Here is a 26,099-nt window from a genome sequence, read left to right on the forward strand (position 1 = left end):
GGAAACACCTTACCTAACCTAACCTATCCTAACTACACATTACCCACAACAGGCCCTAACTAACCTAAGCTAAACTTACTTATCACATGTAACTTACCACTCTAAACATCAACCCTCCACCCCCTTATAAGACGGGACACATGGAGGACAACATATACTAACCTAAACACATACTATCTTATCCGAAACAAATATTTTTGATTTTATCTTTATATTTTCTATACATATATACTGTATTTTTTTAAAACACCAAAGGACCAACAGCATCAACACATAATAAAAACAGATATTAAAAGTATAATACCCCCACCCCCCCACCCACTACTACTAACTAAACTAACAGCCTATTCTAACCCAACATTAAGCCCCCTCAACCCACCAATGAAAAGAACCAGGAAAGAGGAGGAAGGGGAGGGAATCATGGCTGAGGGTAAAATGTTTACAAGTTTGCCCTCCTCAGGGTCTTCCTTATGTCATGCACCTTCCTATTCACTTGTGCCACCTCCTGCTGCAGCCTGTTCATTTTCCTCAGCATATGGTCAATGTTCCGTTGCATCCGCTGAAAATCTGCTGGGTCAATGATTGCAGCAGGGGTGGTCTGGGTGCCAGTTGAAGATCTATGTCCCCTTGTCAGTGCCATGCGTGTACGAGGAGGTGAAGGTGGTGCTGTGACAGGCCCTGGAGCAGTGGAGGTTGAAGGTCCAGCAAAGGTGCCTGCTATGGTTGGTGCCACCTGGGTGGTAGTGGTGGTGCTGGTGGTGATGGCTGTGGTGGACATCGAAGGGCCCCCTTGGGCAAATGCCCTCCATACTCCGGAGTCTCTTTCATGGTGATAACACCTTGCCATGTTGCGGAACCCAGACTCCACATCCAGAATGTGGCGGTAACGCATCGCCCTGCGCTGAAACTCCCGAACATGGATGGGATTCATATTGGCAGCTGTTAAAAAAAATATAAAACCAAACATTAGGTACTTCATTGTGTGATATGGCTCCAGAAGAAAATCAGACAATACATCTAATGTACCAGAAACAGGCTATATCCTCATACAGATCACTGATTGTGCCTGAAGAAGTACATGCCAACGCAGCCTACACATGTCCTATCCAACAGCACAGCAATGCTCTTAAAGATGGGTAACAACTTAAATGACCTATGCATCATTGTTCAGCCATTTGTCACGTAAAAAATGCTGCAAGTCCTCCACATGTGACAGGCCAACTAATGACTAACGTCTGGATGACAATCAAGGGCCACAAGATCTGTGAGTTGTAAATAGAATTGCCAGGATAGAATGCAGTTGCTAATCATGAGTTGGTATCCTAGTTTTTGATAAGTGACTTACAGATTTACATGTCTGTGTACTAAACTTGGATCATCAGTCCTAGGTACACATTTCATAACCGTACGCCTGTGCCTGAAGGGGGATGGACAAGCAACAATTACTTTCAAACAACAAGGACACCCACAAAGCTTTGGACAGCCGTACATGGGTTTGGGCAGTCCACCACAGGTAAGGAGGATGTCCAACTAGGATACACCCAAACCTTGGACAATCCAATCCACATTTATGTTTGGAAATGCAGACAATTGTCAACATCATTTCCTACCAGTAACACATGACTTACAACAAGCAGATAGATGCAAGCACACATCTGGCCATGAGCTGCATGCACACCTAGGCCATTGTACTCAAGTGCCTCATACACGTAGCACAACATGTGGAACTCCATGCTGCTAGGAAGTCAAACATACAGTCAAACATGTTCATTAGTGAATAGGGACGCTTAAGTCTGTGGGTAAGACTTTGGCATCCCTATTTTGTGAGATTCAGGGTCTGACTTGCTGACTAAATCATAAATATGGTCCTCTGCTACATTTTCTTAATATAAGTTTTAGCCACAAAAGTCACCCTATTCACATGGCCGTGCCTACAGGGCTGCCCTACAATCCCAAAATATGACTATACGCTAATGATTGCCCAACTCAAAGATGGAAAAAAAATGATACTCCACTCAAGGAACATATCCGATCATTGACCAGCGCATCATACCTTGCTATGTGTCCAACACACAGGAGTCAATCACACAACAGCAGAAAACACAACACAGAACAGAAATATCAACACTTACTGGAGATGTCTGGGTCCACAAATCGAGCCACCTCTCCGATAATGTAGGGAGCAGGTCCACCTGTAAAGCATGGAAGGGAGAAATGTGCTCAATGTCTGTGCACTGTACAACACTTCCAAATACAATTACTGTGTGTAAGATTAAATCAGAAAGTCAAGCCATTTAGGCATGATGATACTGCATCCGACATACCACTGCAAACATGTACAGACCCGGGCACTCCAGTGAGTGATCCACACATATCTGCACACATGCAGTGGCCCTAACTATCATGTGATGGCAAACATGCTCCATCATTTGTTTTCAGACTCATTTATGGAGTGTATTCCTCTCATCATGTATATCCATGAGAGACATGCAAAGCCACTTTCCTGGAGGACTGCAATACCAGTCACTCAGGTATTGTGGCTTGGGCATCAAAGGGCAATCCTTTGCTGTGTTATGCACCTGTGGGTTGAATTAAGGGCATGCTTTCTATCGTCCCTTACATGTAGGGCCTGTGTTGTGTCTAGGTTGCATATGCTACATTAACAGTGTATCCTGAGCCACATATGCCCCCTATGACACCATAATGGCAGGGATCCTGTGCATTATTTGGTGACAGTTTGAGGCTAGCCATGGATTGAGCAGTTTTCATATTTGGATAAAACAAGGAGATATGTGTTGACAGCATATATTGTATTCATCCATGACAGACTGCATGGGCACAGGTGTAGTCATTGCACCTGAAATGTGTCTCTCATTACCCTGTTTTGGAAATCACAGATGAGCCACATTCAACATCTTACATTTGCCAATTGGGTTGATCAGCGGATCTATAGCAAACTGAAAAACAGTGATATTATTAATACATGGTTTAGCAAATGTGCCAGTGTGTCAATCATGATGATGTAGTTTTCAATTTGTATGTACATTCGGAATGAGAGCAGTCACAGGAATGCTGGTCTACTGATCTTAGCATACACCCATGTCTGTGATAGCCTCCATCCTGGGAGGTTAGTTATTAAACATATGCTGCACTTGATCAGCATGGGTGTGGCAAACTAAACTAGCTAAGTATTAGTCAACTTTGTATGTATGATGGAATTGGTCAGTGGCCCCTTGCATGACATCATGCACTTAATCCATTGTGATCATTCATTCCCCAACGTCGCGTATCTCATGATGATCCAATAAATTATGAGAAGTACATGGCAATAGAGTAACACAGATGGCAAATGCATTAGCTCTGGGTCAGCTATTGTGACTAAGACCAATGTAAAACACACAGGTACAATGTACAGAGGGACAGGGATAGTTATTACCCCTCAATTTGTATAATTTGCTTCATTTTAGGTGCCATAGCTATGGTAAGTTGCACCAAACATTTTGATATGAACGCGTGTGCATTACTTTTGTCATCCATCCCTAATTTAATTGCGGCACAACCAAAGTCCAAATATCAGTCTAAGATGTTACCTGAGGTCAGATATAACTTGTTACGTATGTGTCAGAATCCAGTTCAGACATGCATCAGAAATAATTGAGGAACACATTAGTTCTTGAAAATATCTGGATTAAAAACATGTCTTTCCTGGTACACTCACAGACCATGCATAAAACATATGTTAGAGCCACATTTGCATCATCTATTGACGTGAACGCAGCGCTCATTTATAGGCTGCAGTTGTGTTTTGTAAGTTAGTGCAGCTGTTGCATCAACAAATGACGGTAATGTGTAGGAATTATTGTATAACTCACGGCAACTGTATGTTTAACTTGCATTCCACATGTCCAAAAACATTGCCTGCAGCATATGAACAAATCTGCTACTGTCACTACAGAGTATTTAAATGTGCACATTACTCTGATTTGTACTCACCAACAGGGCCACCAATCACAATCCCCAGGGGGTGTAGCAGGTCTTGCTCCCTGGCAACCATGTTAGCCCAACAGTGTTTCAGCTGGTGGTCGTTGCGCGGTGTGTTGTAGACTCTTTGAAGATGGTACAGGACCTTTGCCCACCGGAGCCTCCTTGTCTCGGTGTGATATCCCTGTATCACATGGCCACCTGCTTCAATCATTAATGATAGGAAGTGGCACACCAGTCAAATAAATCCCCCCAGCTCCTCCTCTCCCATCCTACCAAGACGAGGCCTACCCAACATGCTTGAAAAAAAAAATTAATAAAGGGGTACAGAGGATATTGAAGGGAAAGTAGGAGAGGGAAATGAAAACAAATTAACACTAAGAAAGCCCAACTATCCCCAAACTAACACTACCCACAACAGACTCCCAACAGCACAAAGACAAATTTTGATACCAGAAATGACAAAAATACACTTACACGGGATAACACAGACACTTAGGAAACACCAAAAGACAATTTAAAGACCACACAGGAGACCACTTCACAAAATGCACAGAGAGACAAGTCAAAACACAGCCACACAGTCAGGAAATATCACAGACTGCAAAGTGAAAGTGAAAGTACACGCACTGTAGCAATTCTGTAAACAGGATGTCCCAATAAATCAGTTCCTGCCTCAAATGTGGTGCGTTTTTATTCTTATGCGTCAAAATATTATAATGCTTACAGTCTGTGCGTCATTTCTTTTTACGCACATGCTTAGAAATTACCCTGCATCCATATTTTTTAATATTTGTCATAGTTAACCAATTTCATGGGGTACAGTGTGGGAATTGCCGCTCAGGGCCAATGGATGTATCATGGCAGTGAGCCTCATTTTTTGACACATATGCAGCATTTTTTGATGCATTTGCGTCTTTTTTGACATGTATGCGTCAACATTTCTGACTTTGACTGGGTTTGGGTCATTTATCAATTTTAATAGTACATGACATGTGTGACAATACAGAGATAGGCTGTTTGTACCTACATTGTGCATTCCGGTGTATGGGCACATGTGACAGATCATAGTACTGTGGACGATGATCTTCTAGTTGTTGTACTGGATTTGCACTCTTCACTGACACAATAGATGGCCAAACGTGTGGAATACAAATAGGTATTACCCAGTTTGCCCAGGTTTTGCGTCAATAGAGGATAGCAAGGCTACGCAACTCAATACAGTAACTCAATGCCTGTGTGTCAATGTGTGTGAATTGGCTCTTACTAATGTAGTTGTCCCACTGTGCGAACATCACAAGACGTGTTTTCTCAAATCTGCTTTTATGCATGTGTTGTCAATGTGTCCAACCATCAGATACTATTCAGTGTGAACTTCCCAGGTTGTTTGGGACATAAGCATCACCAATGACAAACCATGCACAGGATAGATAGAAGACGGTTGATCATGGCAAAGTTCCAAGACTAGGCCATCATATGTCCTGGAATGTTGGATACCACTTCCTGGGCACTTGTTTGTATACTACCCATGAGTCAGGCATTGGAAAATGCCATGTGGGTACGGTGTTTGTGACACCGAGTCCCAAAACCAATCCACAAATGTCATGTCTCGCCACAGTTTGAGTCATATAAATGAGCCATGTTTCTCCTGTGGCAGTGGAGGACCAGCAGACCAAGCAGCAAGTGTGTACATATTTCCAGTTGTTAATTTCACAAAGGTGCCCAGTTCAAGTGTGTGGGGGCATGTGTAGCCTGAGTCACTATTGGGGTCCATGTAGTCACAGTTACGTGCAGGTCTAGTCATGAGTCTGTGGAGCCATTTTCTGCATTTACAAAGTATCCTTCAGAGCTGAATTGAAGGAAAGCCGAAGAGGAATTGAGAACACTCCTGGGGATAGTCCAGCTATGGCACTGCAGACGTGTTATGAGACTGACAACAGGGCAACCTTGGTGTGCTGACAAAGGTAATGGATCAGGAATTTCAAACCAGCAGGTTTCCTCACAACATTTGTACACAGGGTGGCCTCTAAAATTCCCATTGCATCCGGGAACATCAATGCCTCTGTGCTGAATAATCTCACAGCTATTCACCATGCAAGCCCCATCAATAGGTTGGGGCTGATGTGAATCAGTGTGTGGACTGTCAGGGTACAAACATGTGTTGACATTTCATGCACATTATCAAATGTTGTTTGTTGGTTGTTGTGTACCCAATCCATGCATACAGCCCTGGTACACTGTCACAGACAAAGGATGGGCCATGATTAAGCTATTTAAAGACAAATTCTACCCCATGATACTACAAGTAAACTGATTACGCTATACAATGTATTTGAGTCTTCATTGTAGACCTACATGACACAATCCCCCAGGAGGAAAGTGACGGCATGGAAAGCAACTATGAGACAAATGTAGCAACAGGGAACCTTAATGGTGACGCAAAGACTGGAACCAGTCAGGCTAACAGGATGCAGGGTCAATCAGGAACAAAAATAAACAAGGCAAATACACATTGAGCAGACTGAGACTGGTCAAAGCTGGAACAACACTGTGGAAAATGAAAACTGTATTTGTCCTGTGTGTTGGAACGTAACACAATAAACCAAGGCCTTCACCAAACCCCCCACACACTACCCTCAACACACCACACCCTACCGCATGTGGGACAAGATCCCCACAGAACGACTAAACTCCCAACTGGCCCATAACCCCCCCCACACCAACGACCCCAATGCAGGAGCACACAACCTCTCCAAATGGATCGCTACCTGTGCAGACACACTAGCACCCCTCAGAAGACACATCACCAACCGCAACATCAAGAACGCCCCATGGTTCACCCCTGAACTCCAAGACTCCAGGCGCAAATGCCGCCAAGCTGAGAAAATATAGAGACTAGAACCCTCCTCAACCAACTTCTCCACACTCAAAACCAACATTCGCACCCATCACCAACTCATATGCACCGCTAAAAGAGTTCACTACAAGACACGCCTGGACAACAACTCCCAAAACAGCAAAGAACTCTTCACCATCATCAATAAACTTGCCAAACCCAAAGCCAGCAACATAGACCACACACACACACAGCCCCTATGTGACACCCTTTCCAACCACTTCCTCCACAAAATCCTGGACATCCACAACAGCTTCACATCACATACACACACCACACATATCCCTCTGCCACCCAACTCAACCCCCCCTCAAAACCCCCACCACACTATCCACATGGACCCCTACCACACACGAAGAAACTGAAAAAACCATGAACTCCATCCACTCCGGTTCCTTCTCCGTCCCCTGTCCACACCGCATCTACAACACAGCTAGCCCTACCATCGCCCCCATACTCTACAACATAATCAACTCCTCTTTTGACTCCGCCACCTGCCCAGACCCCTGGAAGCACGCGGAAATAACCACTCTCCTAAAAAAAAAACAAGCCGACCCGGAGATCCTCTCCAACTACCGCCCCATCTCCCTCCTCCCGTTCCCCGCCAAGGTTGCAGAAAAAATAGTCAACACTCGCCTATCCCACTTCCTCGTAGAAACCAACACCCTTGACCCCTCACAATCTGGGTTCCGCAAGAACCACAGCACAGAAACCGCCCTCATCACATGCACTGACGACATCAGAACCAAAGTCGACAAAGGCGAGACCGTCACACTCATCCTCCTAGACCTCTCCGCAGCTTTTGACACTGTCTGCCACCACACACTCCGCACACGCCTCCACAACATAGGAATCCACCACAAAGCCTTAGACTGGCTCTCCTCCTTCCTCACCGACCGAACCCAGAGAGTCCGCCTCCCGCCCTTCCACTCCAACACTACCAAGATCACCTGCGGAGTCCCCCAAGGGTCCTCTCTCAGCCCCACACTCTTCAACATCTACATGATCCCCCTAGCCAACATTCTCCGATCACACGGAATCACCATCCTCTCATATGCAGATGACACCCAACTCATCCTCTCCCTCACCCGCAACCCCACCACCGCCAAAACCAACCTACACGCTGCTCTCCTAGACACCGCCAACTGGATGACCACTAACCATCTCAAGCTCAACTCAAACAAAACCAAAGTCATCATCTTCAGCCCCAACAAAACCACATGGGACGCCTTCTGGTGGCCCACCGCCCTAGGCCCCGCACCCACACCCGGGACCCATGCACGCAACTTCGACATCGTCCTCGACCCCGCCCTCTCCATGACACAGCAAATCAATGCTCTAACCTCCTCCTGCTTCCACACACTCCGCACCCTAAAAAAATCCTTCAAATGGATCCCCCCAGAGACCAGAAAGACAGTCACACACGCACTCATCAGCAGCAGACTGGACTACGGCAATGCCCTCTACGCCGGCACCACACTCAAACTCAAACGCAAACTTCAAAGAATCCAGAACACAGCCGTGCGCCTCATCCTTGGCCTACCCCGACACGAACGAACCTCACCACACCTCAAATCCCTACACTGGCTCCCCATAGACAAGAGAATCACATTCAAGATCCTCATCCACGCACACAAATCCCTCCACAACACCAGCGCAACCTACCTCAATGAAAGAGTAAACTTCCACACTCCCACACGCAACCTCCAATCAGCCGACCTCGCCCTAGCCACAGTCCCCCGCATCCAGTACACCACCACAGGAGGCAGGTCCTTCTCCTACCTCGGCTCCAAAACCTGGAACTCCCTCCCCACCGACCTTCGCAAAACCAAAGACCTACTGGTCTTCAGAAAGAACCTCAAGACTTGGCTGTTCGACCAGTGACCCTCCCTGGTCCCCCCACACCCCCAGCGCCTTGAGACCCTAACGGGTGAGTAGCGCACTCTACAAATTTCTTTGATTGATTGATTGATTGTGTTACATAAGTGATTTATACGGCAATGCATAACAGTGTTATACATATAATGACAGTTTCTCTGCTGTTCCAGGCAGCTGCAAGGGCAGTGTATGTTCAAATGGCTGGTCTGCATGGAGGTGCTCACAGGTGTGTGCAGCTTCAGTCTCTCACAAGTCCTGTAGGTGAGAATCAAGTTCAAAGGGCCAACAGTACCTTTCACATGGTAAGCAATGGACAGGTGATTACAGGTCCTACAGACTACAAGGCAGTGCATTATTCAACCAGAAGTCCATGCAGACAGAAGAACAATGACTATGGCATACCATACTAAAGAGGGAAGCACACTGGAGTCAGAATGTGAGTCTGGGTGTGTGTAGATGAGGGATTTTCTGGGTACAAATATTCCATTGCCAGGGCCCTCTGAAGAAGGGTAGGGTGAGACAGAGAACATGGCAGTGACAGGACTTATGACCTGGGATGGCATGTGCATGGGATGTCTTGTGAGCAATGCTAGTCATACCTGGGGCACTCATGCTATCCATTTGCTGCATATATGGAATTCTTGTCACACATACTCCTTGCAAAGATAGCTGATGTAACACTTACTGCTGTCAATGGTCTGGCCATACCTTCTTGTTTCCAATGCAATATCACATCCACTGCCTCATGTATGAGGCATTTTTTTCCACATTGAATGATGGTGTCTTAGTTGTGTGCCATATGCTGCAATGAACCATGTTGCGAACATGTATGTGTGAAATAGCTGTGATTCTCTGATATTGTCCTTCAAATGTGAAATGGACAGGATATATGTCATTTACAGTGTGTGCGAAGATGGGTGCACATTCATTCATCAAATATAATGTGGATTTTTCTGTATCCTAATCTGTATTTCTGCAATGCTCCATGAGGCTACACTCTGATTATGATTCTTAGGGATAATGTAATGCACAACTGATTAACCAGACCATGATATAGTAAATGGAATAGGTTTTTATTGACATATGGTAAGACAGTGGTGATGGTGAATAGAGTTAAAAGAAATTTTGGACAATATGTTGTCTCCAACGCAATCCTGCAGCTGTGTTTGGATGGTCCTCCTCATGTTGATGGGCAGCATCCTCCTCTTCCTCTTCAGGCATTTATGGGTTGGGTTCATATAGGGGAATGTTCCTCCTTACACATATGTTGTTCAGGGTGGCACAGGTCAAAATGATTTTGCACCCCATTTCAAGTGAGTATAGGAGGCCACCTCCGGTGATGTCGAGGCACCTGAATCTTGACTTCAGGATGCCAAAGGTCCTCTCAACTATGGTGCGTGTCCTCCAATGTGCCTCATTATGGGCACGCTCTGATGCTGTGCTTGGGTTTGCAAATGGGGTTATGATCCATGGCTGGACCCCAGACCCCGGATCAGCTGAAAATGAAAATGAGTGAGAAAATGTTGATGTTGCTTGCACCATGATTATCACTTTGCATGGCAGTTGTTCTCTTGTGTTGTCTGTGACTCATCTGTGTTTGTGTTATTGTGTGGAATCCTAGGCTTCTAGCATGTGCCATCAGCATTGCGTTGTTTCCTTATCTGAACTGGTGTTTGGCTGATTGACCGTTTGTCAGCGGTATTTTTGAAGAGTTGCAGTGCATTGTGTACTCCCTTGCATTATGTCATGTGAAAGAGGTGTCCATGTGTCTTAACTGGGGGTGACATGATACTTCCATACACAGAATCAATTCCACAGTGGTGGTAACACGGTTGCATCTATATGGCATGGACATCCCATTCAATTTAACATATGCAATAGAATTAGTTAAACATCAGTGAGGCCCTTAGATTTGGCAAGGTGGCAATGTACAACACATCTCCATAAGTTGTCACAAATCCCATGTGTGACATATTCTCTGCAGACCTATTTCTCTGCCCTTGCCAAGTCGACTCTGGTTGAAATGTGTACCTATACTACTGCACATGTTCTAGTTCAGCTGGCTAACTTGGTTGTGAGGTTGTCATTTACAGTATCAGAAGGTCCATATGCTTGTAAATCTGTTGTGTATATGTGTGATTGTCTCAATCCGTATGTGTAGGAATGTGCACTTTCCAATATTGTCACATCAATATGTGTTTTTAGCACAGTCCACTTGCTTATTGGTAGTGGGCAATGTCAGAGCAGGAGTGATGTGAGATATTGGTACAGCCTCAATGACTCCCTGTCACCTTCATTGTAGTCATCATCATGCTATGTGTCATGGTGTTTGACCTGCAGCAAAACACATTACACACCCCTTACACAGTACTTATTGCTTGGAAGGGTGTTAGATTGAGTGTTATTGATGTGATATTGAAAGATTAATCTTCCAAGTTGTACTGCCAGTTGAGGCCATGGCATTGTCATTGTGTTGTTTTCAATTGTTCCCTTGTGTCTGTGGAGTGGCATCTGTTGTTATTTGGATCTGTCATTTGTCCATAGGTGTGTATCCAAATGGGTGAGGATATCAAACATGCCTAGCGGTGTCACAACCTCAGTGTGTTCCTGGCCATGTGTCAATGTAGTGGTGTATGTGTTGTTAGTCCTAGAAGGTTGTTGTGCAGTGTGTATATAAGTAGGTTTCTGTACTTACCAACAAGTAGGCCGTTTCCATATCGTCCATCCTGGAAGTGTTGATTGATGGTGCAGTGGTGGAAGATGAATGAATCATGTACACTCCCAGGATACTTTGCCACAATGTTGGTGATCAATCCCCGGTGATCAACAATGTCCTGCACATTGATGGAGTGTGTGTGCTTCCTGTTGTGGTATAGATACTCTATTGCCGCAGGTGGCACAATGCGTACATGTGTGCAGTCAATGGCACCAAGCACGTGTGGGAAGCCATTGATTTGGTAGAAGCCCTGTTTGGACTCCTGCTGCTTCTGCTGTGTGTTGGGGAAGCTGATGTGGCGGGGTGTGAGGGAGATGATGGCATTTAATACCTTGGTTAGAAAGGCAGAGAATGAGGGCTGTGAGTTCCCAGCAACCAGGGCACCAGTAGTTTGAAAGGAGCCACTTGCCAACATGTGGAGTACAGCTAGCAGCATGGTTTTTGGTGGAATGGTGTGGGGTACTCGCAACAAAGTGCCAAAACCCAATCTCACAAGTGCAAGCAAACTCTTCTCAGCACCGGAGTGCTGAATTCAGAAACTCTGCGTTACTCCACAAAGTGCAAAGTGGCAGAAATCCTCAAACTCCCCCAGGGGAGCAGAGTTCTATGCCCAGGCCTAGTTTAAAGGTGACACCAATGACAAATGTGATTAATTCATGCCTGCATAGTTTCCCTGCAACAGTCAAACTTAACTTCAAGTGACAGATCCCTGAATCACTCTTTAGGGAAATTGCTATAGAGGTTTTCTATACTTTTACATTTTAAGAAAACTACTAATTCAAGAAAGATGGAAAATGGCAAACATTTGAGAAAATCTTGTTTTGTGTCAAGCCTTCCCTTTGCTCAAGTGAGGCTAATATGTTACTATATTCTGAAAGTCTAGTTTATGATTCATCTACTAGATTACAATGCACATTCTACATCATACTTAAATTTAATAGCATCATTTTGTAGCTGAATATGTAACTTATTTGTCTCTCCAGCCTAGCTCTGGCATTGAGCATGTGGTGAGTGGGGGGTTGGTGTTTTGGGGTGGCAGGCCAGCACCTTTTACTGCAGGAATGGCTCACTAAATGTCAATCCTAAATAGTGATTATTTTGGCTCATGCTCATTTCTCTGCAATACACTGTGAATTATGCTTTTTGAGATTTTTGGGGTCTTACATGAACATTCCTCTTATAAGAAAGTCGCTTTACTCTTTATGGATTCAGAATTTCAATTATGATTCTTTTCCTTCACACAAACATTGATATATGTCAGTTGTAGAAATTTGGGTTATTGCTAAGGAGGGATGAAACCCTACTCAAGTAACCACCACAATTCTTGTCAGGCTGAAACACAAACCCCAAATTACCCTGTGCTTTAACCCTCCAGTAGTTGGCACAAAGCGGTCAGGCATGTCTTAGAAGCAAAATGTAAAGTATTTATGCAGCACTTCAAACAGTAATACAGTAAAATAAAACTATAACTTAAGAAAAATCCCACAACATTTTAGAAAAATAGTGTAGAATTTATTAAATTCCTTGGGACCAAAATGACAAAAATGTAATCAGTAAAATTGGAGGTATGCAATTTTAAATATTCAAGTGAAACAGATCTTAGAAGAACAAATCACCACCTCTGGTTTTCTGATCAACGCAGACACGGACAAAGTCACAAATTCAGTGTGGGCTGGACGCAGGGACCAAGTTACGCACTAGTTTGGGGGCAAGACTCGCAACAGGCATAATCAAGGTGCTGGGTTCCAGATGGTTAGAGCCTTTTATGTCCCTGAGGCTCTGATCAGGAGGCTAGCCAACCAGCCCTTGAACTCACTCTGGTGGTCCAGGGTTCAAGGTGCAGATCCATCCCATCTCACTCAGGCAGCAGGGCAACAGTGTAGGAAGCGGGCTATCTATGTAGTATACCAATGTAAGAGGACTTTATGCAGATAGTCCAGGGTGACCCTTATTCGCTGACGGGTTAAAAAAATAACCCTAAAAGCTTTAGTTTGTGGTAGTGTGGGCGAGCACACAGAGCCAGTAAAGAAGACACACACTCATAAAGAAGCCCAACACCAATTTACAAAAATAACAGTTATTTTTATATGAATGACTTTAGATACCAAGAACATCAGAATCATGTAAGTACTTTTTGAGATATTTATACGTCCTGGAGCAGTAATGTTATTCTACGGGGAAAAGACGTATACTACATTCAGGCACTTAACAACGACTTACAGGACTGTTCTTCTGGAATTAAGTTAAGTATGCAACAAGGTCCAAAGGAGCACCAAGCCACTTCAGGAGGCACTGAGGCATCTGGGTGCAGAGATGCTTTTCAGCTGTGTGTGCCCTAATGTTATTCTATGGGAAGGAAACATGCACTGCATAAAAGTTCTTGGAAGCAACTTACAGGATTGTTCTATTGGATTTGAGGTGAATATAGGGCAAGGTCCAAGGCCACATTAACAGGTCACCTGGGGGGCTCTAAGGTACCCAGGTGCAGAGGTGTGTTATGGCGTTGTATGTCCCGTTCACTTTAATGGAGATCGGTTTGGCTAGAAAGTGGCTGTAAGCAGGGACTGACGGGCCAGTCCGGAAGAACCTGCAGAAGTGCTAGACCTTTAAGATGCTCGAGCATGTAGAGACACCATTGGTCCACTTCTCCTTGGGCTGTGGGGCTTGGGAGCAGTGGTGACTTTTGGCGTTTGGTCCCAGTATGGGAGATACTCATGTTTGGAGGAGGCCTGCAGAAAGAGGCTGTAGGTGGTGTATGGGGATCAGTCTGGCCAAACCCAATGGTGGGCTCAGCTCCAGAGGTTCTCAGGAGTCTATGGGCACTGTCGACTCCCTCAGATTTAGGCTGTGTTGCTCGGATGCAGAGGTGCTTTGAGGCGTCATGTCGCGATGGTGAGAGACTTGCTCTGGGTCTTGGTGACCTGGTGAAAAGGGGAAACAGGGCAGTGGGTCCACTCTCCTGAACAGCCTTGTAGATCCTGAAATTCATCAGTGTTAGATCTGCATTTGTGCTGTTGGATACCGGATTGGACCAACAAACCACTGGTTGCTGCAAAGATTCCAGAACCACAGCTATAGGTGCAGGGAGCCTCCGGGTGGGGTCAGCGCCTCAGGACTTCAGGGCAGTGGCAAGGCTGACCTCCTGGTTCCAGACAACCATCTCCTGGATCATTGTTCCCTTCGGAGGGCCCAATAGCCAAGAGACAGGGTACCAGACTTTGCAAACTGTATCTGCAGATGCAGGGAAGCAGTTCATCTGCTGCAAGAGAGATCTTCCTGGTTGTTGAGGTAGTGGGCAGTCCTCCAAAGGTTTTGGGGAGGGTGTCCAGCTCTTGGCGGATCTGATCCAGAGATTGTCAAAGCACAAGCAGCCTGGCAGGATTTTGTGCCAATCTTTTGTGTAGGTCTTCTGTTCTAACTCTCCTCTATCCTTCTTCTTTCTTCCTAGTTCCCAGAAGATGAGTCTTGACTTGATCTACGTTCCTGGTGTAAGGTGGTCCCCTAAATACTCAATTTAGGGGCATTAAGAGGGGTGAAGGGTAGTAGCCAATCAACTACTTACCCTTGGGGTCACTACACATCCACGATGATTGCTTCTTGTGAGGAGTGGGCATCATCCTGTCACAGATTTCCTAATTCCACCACACACAAGATGGTGAAATTCCTAACTTTGTGTTCATTTCAGGCTAGTCACCCTAGGGAAGTGTCGAGCCTGGCAGTGGAACACCCCTCCTGCATAGCTAATTCCCCTGCCTGTCCTGGTTCCAAATGGGCCTCAGGGCAGGGGGTTGCTCTCTCCCAGGTCTGGGTAAGCTGGGATCGCATACCAAAGGCGGCAGGGACTTTGAAGTCCCTGGCATTGGTATGAAGATTTACTAGCCATCCTGTTGGCAGAGGTGATAACACCTCCTGCCAGAGCAGGAATTGTTTCTGACCTCAGAGAGCAGAGGTTCACACCTCCAGGGAGTCAAAAACTCATCTGTGGTGGCAGGCTGGTCAAATCTAGTCAGCCAGCACGCTTTTCAACTTGTAGGTTTCAGGGGGCACGTCAATAAATCCAGTACTGACATCAGTATGGATTTATTAAGACAAGATGTTTGATACCAAACACCACTGTTTTCCTTGCAACTATCATGTAGCTGGATCACTCGTGCTGACCAGTGTCCAGAACATGCTTTAAGATGGCTGCCTGGTCACTTGCAATGTCTAGGAATAGAACTAGACATCACAGGGGCATATCTGCTTATGCAGCTGTGTCCTCACATGTATTATAATGCACCCTGCCTTAAGGCTCTTAAATGTAAAGTTGAGAGGCATTTAATTGTGGGTTTTAATTGCTCTATATAAAAGTACTAGAAATTGGGTCTCTAATTGGCAGAGGTATGCACCATGTCCAAACAGGGACATTAATCCTAGTCAGGGTAAATTACAACACAACCTAAATTATCCTGTGCTCACCCTCTAGCAGCTTGGCACAGAGCAGGCAGGCTTAACTTAGAAGGCAATGTGTAAAGTATTTGTGCAATAACTCATACAGTAACAAAGTGAGAACATGACTAAAATACTAAAACCAGGTTAGAACAAAAGAGAAAATTAATCTGAGTAGAAAAAGAATAGAATAACACAAATCCAACCAGTAAAAGTGGAGATATGAATTTTTAAAGATTGAATGCAAAATAATGCTTATAAGTCAATAGCGGTCAAAATGTTACTTGAGGTTGTGAGGGACTGGTGCAATTCTAAAGTTCAGGCTGACCACGATGGAGGGTAGGCTGGCTACAGAACCCACACAAGGTCTACTGAAACAGTACCTTTGATGGAGCAAAATGTGGATGTCAATGGCACGATCCATAGGTATTTTCCACGCAGTTGGGTGACTGTGTCATCGTTGGACTCCACTGAAGTGAAAGCAATGCATTGTCTCCGAGCCACGCATGCCATCATCGTCGAGCTGTGCAGACTGTGAATCCACTGTCAAACAGCCTCTGCGTCAGTATCGAAGGAGCCTTGTGGCAAAATGTTAAAGGCACTTGTGGCAATGTGTCAGTTTTTTCAGGTTTCAGCTACAGAACCCACTTCTAAGACCCACAGCTTGGAAGGGGCATCTCAGGCAAGGAAGAGACTCAATGAAAGCAGAGTCCAGCAGTACGAGGAGAGTTGCAGACCATCTTTGATGTCCCTGAGTCTGTGGGAGAACTGGGCAAGTTAACAAGCCCTTGGAGATCCCCTTTGAAGGGAAGGCTGAGTCCTTCCGGCAGGGTCAGAGAGTAGCAGACAGAAGGTTATCAAGCAGAAAAGCAGTTCTTCCAGAAAAGCAGCCCAATTGAGTCCTTCGAGCAGCACAGCAGTCCTTATAACAGAGGTTCAGTTCCAGATAGAGAAATGTCTGATTTTAGGGGGTCAGAGACCCAGTACGGAAATTCAAAAGTCTCTTTAAAGTGGAAGAGACATTGAAGAGTGACTTTGAAGTGCACCAATTCCTTTTCAGCCCAGTAATGTCTGCCAGGATATCTGTGGGGGTAATCAGTCCTTTGTGTGGGGCCAGGCCACTACACTTTGAAGTGTAAGCCTGAGTCACTACCATCTTTCCTGTCCAGGAAGATCCATCAGTATGCAGATGCATGCAGATGCAGTTGAGTATCCTATGTTTGTGGCTGTCTGGATGGAATGCAAACATGTAGCTCTCACCCAGCCCAGATATGTGTTGTAGACAGGTTATAAGGCACACAGAGCAGAGAAAGGCCTACTTTCTAAATGTGGCATTTCTATAATACTAATGTTAAATCCAACTTTACCAGTGAAGATAATTTATTCATACCATTCCAAAGATATGAAACATGATGTAGCTACTCCTTTCTAACCAGTAATGAAAAACGACTTTGGGAGTGTTTCATTACCAGAACATGGAATGTCCTGCCTTCTACCTACATGGCAACCTGCTATATGGGAAATATATGTAATAAAAGTCAGAGAGTGGCTTTGAAGTGCACCAGTTTCTTTTCAGTCCAGTCCTGTCTGCCATGCTATCTTTGGGGGGGAATCAGTCCTCTTTGTGGAGTCAGATCTCTGCCCTTTGAAGTCTAAGTGTGAACCCCTCTCATCTTCCCTGCCCCAGAAGTCCCATCAGTATGAAAATGAATGCAGATGCAGTTGAGTGTCCTGTTCTTGTGGCTGGCTGGATGGAATGCACAAATGTAGCTGTCACTCAGCCTGGTGTAGATGTGTGTTGGCTACATGATATAAGGCACACAGAGCAGTAAAAGGAGAGAAATGCCTACTTTGTAAAAGTGGCATTTCTAAAATGATAATGGTAAATCCGACTTTACCAGTAAAGAGGATTTGTCAGTATTATTTCAAAGATATGAAACATGATGTAACTACTCCTTTCTGATCATGAATTACAGCTTAAAAGTATCTTATGGAATTCCCAATGCTGGCCTCTGAGAGAAGCAGAACACACAGGGCATGTAAAACTTAAAAGTACATATCCTGCCTTCTACCTTGATGGCAACCTGACCTGTGGGCTATCTAGGGCCTACCTTAGGGGTGACTTATATGTAATACAAGTGGAGTTTAAGGCTGGGTAAGAGGAGGTTTTTAATGCCAAGTCGGAGTGGCAGTGAAACTGCACACACAGGCCCTGCTATGGCAGACCTGAGAAATGGTTAAGGGGCTACTAGTGTGGGTAGCACAATCAGTGCTGAAAGCCCACTGGTAGAATTCAACCTACAGACCCGGGCACATGTAGTGCACTTGACTAGAGACTTAAAAGTAGATTAATTATGCCAATTGGGTATGACCCAATATTATCATGTTTAGAGGAGAAAGCACAAGCACTTTGGCACTGGTCAGCAGTGGTAAAGTGTGCAGAGTCATAAAGCCAACAAAATGAGATCAGAAAAATGAAGGGAGGCACTCAGAATGGTGGGGGAAGATCACCCTAAGGCTGTCAGGTCTAACATGTGTTCCCCTCCAGCTGAAAGTGGGGAGACCTACCCTATCCTTTGAGAGCTCTCTTCACTAATTCAGAGGAATTGGAAGAGACCATCAGCTTTGGAGTTGTCGGACCCTGGGCAATCCTCCACCAAAAATAATATTCCCTGTAGGGAGATGGAACACCTTAAGAGTTCATTTTTTTCACCCCTCATCTGCATGAGCCATCAGAGGGGCCCATGGTCTTTCTGAATCTGTGAGTCCCAACAGGTATTGCCTCAGCTTCTTCAGTGCCCAGAGCACAGCAAAACTTCCCTTTCAATTGTACTCTCTCTCTGTTCCTGTGGACGTAAGCTCCTGCTAATGAAGGCTACCAGTTTTTCTAGGCCCTCCTCAGTCAGCTGTGCTATCAATGCCCCTATGCCATGCTCTGAGGCATCTGTCTGCACAAGCATTCCTTGGTAAAGTCAGGGGCCCTGAGCACCGGTGCTGTGCACATGGCTTCCTTGAGAGAGTCAAAGCCTTTCTGACAAGTCTCTGTCCAGATCACCAATCTAGGCTACTTTTTCGAAGTTAGCTCAGTTAAGGAGACAACAATGGTGCCAACCCCTTAAAAAATCTCCTGTAGTAGCCAGTGAGGCCTAGGAAGGCTCTCACTTTTGTTTGGGTTGTCGGTGGTTGCGGCCATGATACTTTTAATCTTGTCCTGCAGGGGCTGCACATTACCTTTACCTGCCAGGCATCCCAACTACACCATGGAACCCTGCACAATCTGGAACTTACTGACCTTGATTGGCAGGCCTGCCTGTTGCAGGGCCTGAAACACCACTTGGAGGTGATGCAGGTGTTCCTCCTAGCTGGAAATCTAGATGAGATGTCGTCTATGTAGGTGGCACAGAAAGCCTCCTTGCCAGCCAAGACTCTGTTAACTAACCTTTGGAAGGTAGCAGAGACATTCTCCAATCCATAGGACATCACCCAGCACTGTTAATGTCAATCTGTGGTTAAGAATGCTGACTTCTCCCTTGCCCCCTCAAGCCAAGGTGATCGGCCAATACCCTGATGTCAAATCAAAAATGCTAATGCATTTGGCAGTGCCTAGCCAGACAATGAGCTTTTAAGCTCTGGGGATGAGGTGAGCATCTGTTCTGGTGACTGATCTGAGTCCTCTGTAGTCCATGCAGAACCAGAGTTCTGGTTTTGTGCCCAGTGGGGCAGCCTTTGGTACCAACACCACGGGGTTAAACCAGGGACTGTTATAGAGCTCAATCACCCGTAAGGTCAACATCATGGAGACTTCCTCTTTGATGCAGGCTCTCACCCTGTCAGACAACCTGTAAATTTTGTTTGACATCATTGACACACAGTTGTGTGGATCCATGGGTGATGGAAAATCGTGAGGCAAACTGTTCCAGCAACTGGTAACACTCAGCTTGCTGTTCTGAGGTCAGGGTGGCATAGAGGTGGACACCCTCCACTGACCCATTGTATTCTTGTGTAGAGAGGAGGTCAGGGAGAGGTTCACTCCTCACACTTTTATCTGTCACAAGGAGCATGCTCACTTCGGACCTCTCAAAGTGAGGTTTTAGCCTGTTCACATGGAGCACCCTTCGGGGATTTCTAGGGGTCTGGAGGTCCACTAAGTAAGTGGCCTCCCCCTTACACTCCTTGACTTCGTATGGGCCAGTCCATAGGTCCTGGAGGGCTCTGGGCTCTACTGGCTCCATGATTCGTACTTTCTAGCCAGATTGAAACTCTACCTGTAGGCAAAGAGAAGGCATGGCAAGAGTCCGTCCTACTAATTCATGACCTCAGGTAGGCCCTCAATCAAGCCCTTCAAGGTCTTGTTGTATCTTTCAACTAGACCATTGGTTTGCGGGTGATAGTGTGTGGTGAACTTGTAAGTTGCACCACACTCAACCCACATAAACCTCATGTACACAGAAGTTAGTGCCCCTATCACACAGTATCTCCTTGGGAAACCTAACATGGGTAAAGATCCTCATCAGCATTCTTGTAACGAGAGTTGCAGTTACTGTCCACAGAAGGATTGCCTCTGAGTAGCGTGTGTCACGGTCCACTAAGACCAGGATAAACCTGTTAACTGGAGCTGTCTTGGGGTCCAAGGGTCCAATGACGTTGATGCCCACCCTTTTAAAGGGGAGTCAACGATAGGAAGTGGGCTCAGGGGAGATTTTTGCTTGTTCCCTGACTTCCCCCTGGCAGGTGGGATAGGTCCTATAGAATGTCTCTGAGGCTGTCTTCATTCTGTGCCAATAGAAGTGGGAGACAAGCATGGCGAAGTTCTTGTCTTTCCTTAAATGTCCTTCCAGGAGCATGTCATGAATCGAACCCAATAGGAAGGGTCAGTTACCCTGGGGGACCACCAGCACATGGGCTAGCCCACTATCCAGAACCTTAGGTTCACTGTAGAGGAGATTATTCTCTCAATAGATTAGACAATCCACAGAGGCTTCACCTGCTGCATGGACTGAGACATGTCACCTCGAGCCCTCAAGAGTGGGACAATCTCTCTGTGCTTTGCAGAATTCCTCCCTGGTGGGCCCACCCTCAACATTCTAGCCAGCATGCTCAGGTAGGTCATCAGGGGTGGCAATGTCCTCCCTGTTGGCTCAGGGGCCTCCTCTCAGGAACTCCATCAAGCCCCACAGCAGGAACTATAGGGACTGGTTTCCCACACTCCTTGCCCCTCTCCTTGGCAGCTGTCCAGGCCATTATTCCAGACTTCAGATGCCCTTGACTCCCTTCCCGGGCAGCCATGGATGGTGTGGTCATACAGACCCACTGAGGCAATCCCATAATCTCCAAGTGAGACCTGTGTTCTATCTTCCTCCAGGTAGTGTGCTCCAGGACGTTGTCTAATAGACAATCTATAGACATGGCAGGGCTCACAGCAAATTTCAGAGAACCTGAGACCCCTCCCCCACTCAAAGAGAACCAGATCCACTAGTAAATGGCTTTCATGATCGTTGGCGACTATGAATTGGTGAAATATGTTTGGTAGGACCTACTCTGCTAACACCAGCTGACACTTGACAGTTGTCATGCTCGCTCCTGTGTCACACAGAGTCTCCACCATTGCCCATTAATTTTGACCCACTGCCTATACATGAGAGTATTTTCAGGCATGTGAGATTTTTACACTATTTCTCTATCCCCCAGGGGCACTAATGTTACCTCTATCTGTTCCTAAATGTTCCTAAACCTAGCTGGGACTACCTCCTCCCAGAGCACTACACTAACCAAACCATGTATCTGCTCAACAGTGGGGGGATGTGCCCTCTTACAACATTTGGATTCACTTTTAGAGTGACCATACTTATAGTACTCTGTACATTAAGGTACAAACCTCCCTGTCCTACGGTAAAAAAATACATTTATTTTTAGAATTAGACAGGGACTGGTTACAACTACTCCCTTGGGAATTATTTTGGAGGCCTTTAGAGAACTCCTTGTTTTTAAGTTTTTCTCCCCCTTCTTTCTTCTGTTGGGAACCTGAGCCACTTTTGTGGATGCCCCCTCCAGGTACCTTTTTGGACACTCTAGTGCAAGTCCAGAGGTCCGCCTCCTCAGCAAGCTTCCTGGGGTCAGGTAGCTTTACTCTCTACTATGTGCTGGCTCAACTTTGTAAAACAGATACTGACCATGTGCTCTCTCATGATTAAGTTGCACAACCCAACATAATCATTAAATTTCCTGCCCCACACCCAGCTATTCAGTGCCTTACTGGACTAAGCAACAAAATCTACCCAGGATTGTTTGGGGAGCTTCTGACTGTGTCAGAATCTTTGGGGATACTTCTCAGAGATCAGTTTAAATTTGGCAAGTAAGATTGTTTTCATGAGGGTGTACTTGGTTTGGTCCCCGGCCTCTTATGTTAGAAGTGTGTCCCTCCCAAATATTTGTCGGGTCTTCCCTGATAATGGACTCAGTACTCCATGTGCTGTTCCTGACCAAAGCCCATAGCATATAAAGCTCTGTGCTGCACCACAGGAAGCCGTTTGCGTGTTTCTCAGCCCACGGTTTCTTGTTACTAGATTCCTTTTGTTGCTTCGTCCTGTTCCTTCTCTTCCTTGTGGTCAGCACTGGCATCTCAACATTCTGGCGTTTTCCTGGCATCCTTGCAGTTTTCCGGCATTCTTGACTCCTTTGTTTTGGCTGCAGCATCAGGTTTCTCTTGGTCCTCATTCCCTTGTGGGGGATTCACTCTCGAGACCTGGAAAACTAAAACCGAGAGACAAGACATGAACTTACCTGGTGAGCCAATCCTTGGGTAACACGCCAAGTGCACTCAGTATCCTTGTTGAACTAAGAGACTCTTACATGATATGTTTTTATGGTGACTGCAATTTTGATTCCTTGGTCCACGCTTTAAGTTTGTAAAGAAAATCACCACATGACTGTTAGTATATGCAAGACTATGTGATTCACAAAGGTTAATGAACTGCATCCCTTACCTGAACGTACTACTATGCGAGTTGTATGATACTGTAGTACATATTTGTTTCTGATATTTGATGCATGAGGTAATCTATATATATTTATAGTTGTGCTTTTTCCCACTTCAACTCTTAATATTGCCAGTTTTAGATGATTTCCATTTGAGCCTTTTGTATGACAATTTAGGTATGCTACATTACTTTTTGGCTCATACTGTTTCTATATATGATATTCACAGGGATCTTTCTCATGTTCTAGATAGAATTAAACGAATAAAGGTATTCCTACACACATTTCATAAGGCAGACAAGGGGATCACCAGGTATTTAGAAAAGGGTTGATGGTCCTAGTGAAGGGGTTTTCACATTCACGTTTTAAGAAAAGTTAAGCATTGTCTTGTTTAATTTACAGGAGAGATTGAAAGGACCTTGTGTGACCCAGAAGTATGATGTGCTGAACTTTGGAAACATCAGCTCCTTTTCTTTATTTTCCTTCCCCTCTTCCCCATTAGACAGCTTTGACTTTGACATTGCTGGAATTCCTGTCTGACTGAGAGGTTGGGACCTATCCTCATGACCAAGTTGCACCCCTGAGAAAAATATCTTGTAAAATCCTGACAGTGTTGGCATGTGTTTCCACAGACCCACCCACCACTGGCCCTATGAAACCCTGTGTGCCTTCAGCACAACTTCATAAACAGAAAACCGTCAATCAATGTCCTCTCCCACCACCAGATTCTTGGGTATATGAACCTTCTTATCCCCATTAGGTACTGTATGTATGCTGCCTCCATCACTGCTGGAATCTGCCTGCTTGGCCTTGAGTTCCAGATCTTTTAGATTCAGTTTGTGAGGCAACAAGAGTTTCTTCTCAGCTAAGGCTCTTTTAATCTCATCGTGTTTGGCTTCCCTCTCAGCTTGTTTCTCCTCGTCCTCTATCCTTGGCTTTACCATCTGCTGCTTGAATTCTCTCTCCTCCTTCCTATCCCTCAGCTCCTCTGGGGATAGGATACGCTGCTTCCTGCTCTTGCAGGAGGCTGAAATCCAGGGGTTTACCCCTCAACTGCTGCAGGTAGCCCCTCAAAAAAGTCAAACTCATGCTTCTCAAATCCATTATTTTCCTTGGAGCAGGCTTCTGCCCATGCCCTCAGCCCCATTTGAAATTCTACCTTATTGGTGGTCCCTCGAGCAGGTACACCCATCTCATTGCAGAAGCCTATCTACCAGTTTACTGTATACACCTCCAGCTAAGCCAGCTCAACATCCACTGCTCCACTTGCAGAACCAGCCAGAGACATGCTGTAGTGGACATATCAAAATGAAAAGCAGGGACAAATTAAGAAAAAGTTGAAATGCTTTTAGATGTGGATGGGTAGTGTTAACATAGCTATTGTATGACACTGCACAAACACAAGTCCTATTCCCACAGCTGATCACTAATGTTTGAAATTGGGTCTCTAATTGGCAGAAGTATGCACCCGCACCCTATTCAAATAGGGATCACAATCCTAGTCAGGGTAAGTCACAACACAACCTAAATTATCCTATGCTCATCTTCTGGTAGCTTGGCACAGAGCAGGCACTTAGAAGGCAATGTGTATAGTATTTGTGCAATAACTCATACAGTAATACAGTGAGAACAACATAAAACAAGTGCACACCAAATTAGGAAAATAGGGACTATTTATCAGAGTACATCAAGACTAAAATGGCAAAAATCCAACCAGTAAAAGTAGAGATAGGAATTTTTAAAGATTGAATTGAAAAAAGGTGCTAGAAGTCACTATTGGTCAAAAGTTTACTTGAGGTCGCGAGGGACCGGTGCAAATCGAAAGTTCAGGCCGACTATGATGGAGGGTAGGCCAGCTACAGAACCAACACAGGGTCCACTAAAATAGTAACTTTGATGGAGCAAAGCCCCAACGTTAAGGACATGATGAGTTGGTATTTTCCACGTAGTTGGGTCACAGCGTCATCATCGGGCACCATAGAAGTGCACCTCTGAACCGTGCAGGTCGTTGTCGTCGAGCTGTGCAGACTGTGAATCAGTTATCATCAAAAAGCCTCTGCGCCGGAGTGATGCAACAATATTTTACCCTTCACTCAGGGCGATACATCAGTTTTTGTAGGAATCAGATGCAGAACCTATTTCTGAGGCCCAAGATTGGAGAGGGCACCTCAGGCAAGGGTGAGGCTCACAGAAAACAGAGTCCAGCAATGTCAGGAGAGTTGTAGGCAGTCTTTGATGTCACTGAGACTGCAGGAGAAAAGGGGGCAAGCCAACAAGCCCTTGGAGATCACTTGTGGAGGAAAGGCAGAGTTTTTCCAGCAGGGTTGGAGAGTAGCAGGCAGCAGGACAACATGCGAAAAGCAGTCTTTTCAGTAAAGCGGCCCAGTTGAGTCCTGTGAGCAGCACAGCAGGTCTTCTGACACAGTTTCAGTTTCAGATCCAGAAGTGTCTGATTTTAGGTCAGAAACCCAGTACTTATACTCAAAGTGCCTTTGAAGTGGGGAAGACTTCACAGAGTGGCTTTGAGGTGCACCAGTTCCCTTTCAGTCCAGTCCTGCCTGCCATCCTATCTTTGGGATGTAATCAGACTTTTGTATGGTCACGTCACTACCCTTTGAAGTGTAATTGTGAGACCCTCTCATCTTTCCTGAGCCAGAAGACCCATCAGTATGCAGATGAATGCAGATGCAGTTGAGTTTCCTGTGTTTGTGGCTGTCTGGATGGAATGCACAAAAGTAGCTGCCACCCAGCCCAGTGCAGATGTAGGTTGGGGACACGATGTAAGGTACACAGAGCAGTAAGAGCAGAGAAATGCCTACTTTCTAAAAGTGGCATTTCTAAAATGGTAATGCTAAATACTACTTTACCAGTAAAGAGGATTTATCATTACCATTCCAAAGGTATGAAACATGATGTAGCTACTCCTTTCTGATCATGAATTACAGGTTAAAAGTATATTACAGAATTCCCAATGTTGGCCTATGAGAGAAGCAGAACTTACAGTAATGAAAAATGACTTCAGGAGTTTTTTATTATCGGGACATGTAAAACCTAAAAGTACATGTCCTCCTTCTACTTAGATGGCAACCTGTCCTGTGAGCTACCTATGGTCTACGTTAGGGATGACATATGTAAGAAAAGTGGAGTGTATGGCTTGTCAAGAGGTTTTGAATACCAAGTCGAAGTGGCAGTGAAGCTGCACACACAGACCATTCAATGGCATGG

Source organism: Pleurodeles waltl, chromosome 12, assembly GCF_031143425.1.
Source record: "Pleurodeles waltl isolate 20211129_DDA chromosome 12, aPleWal1.hap1.20221129, whole genome shotgun sequence".
NCBI lineage: Eukaryota > Metazoa > Chordata > Amphibia > Caudata > Salamandridae > Pleurodeles > Pleurodeles waltl.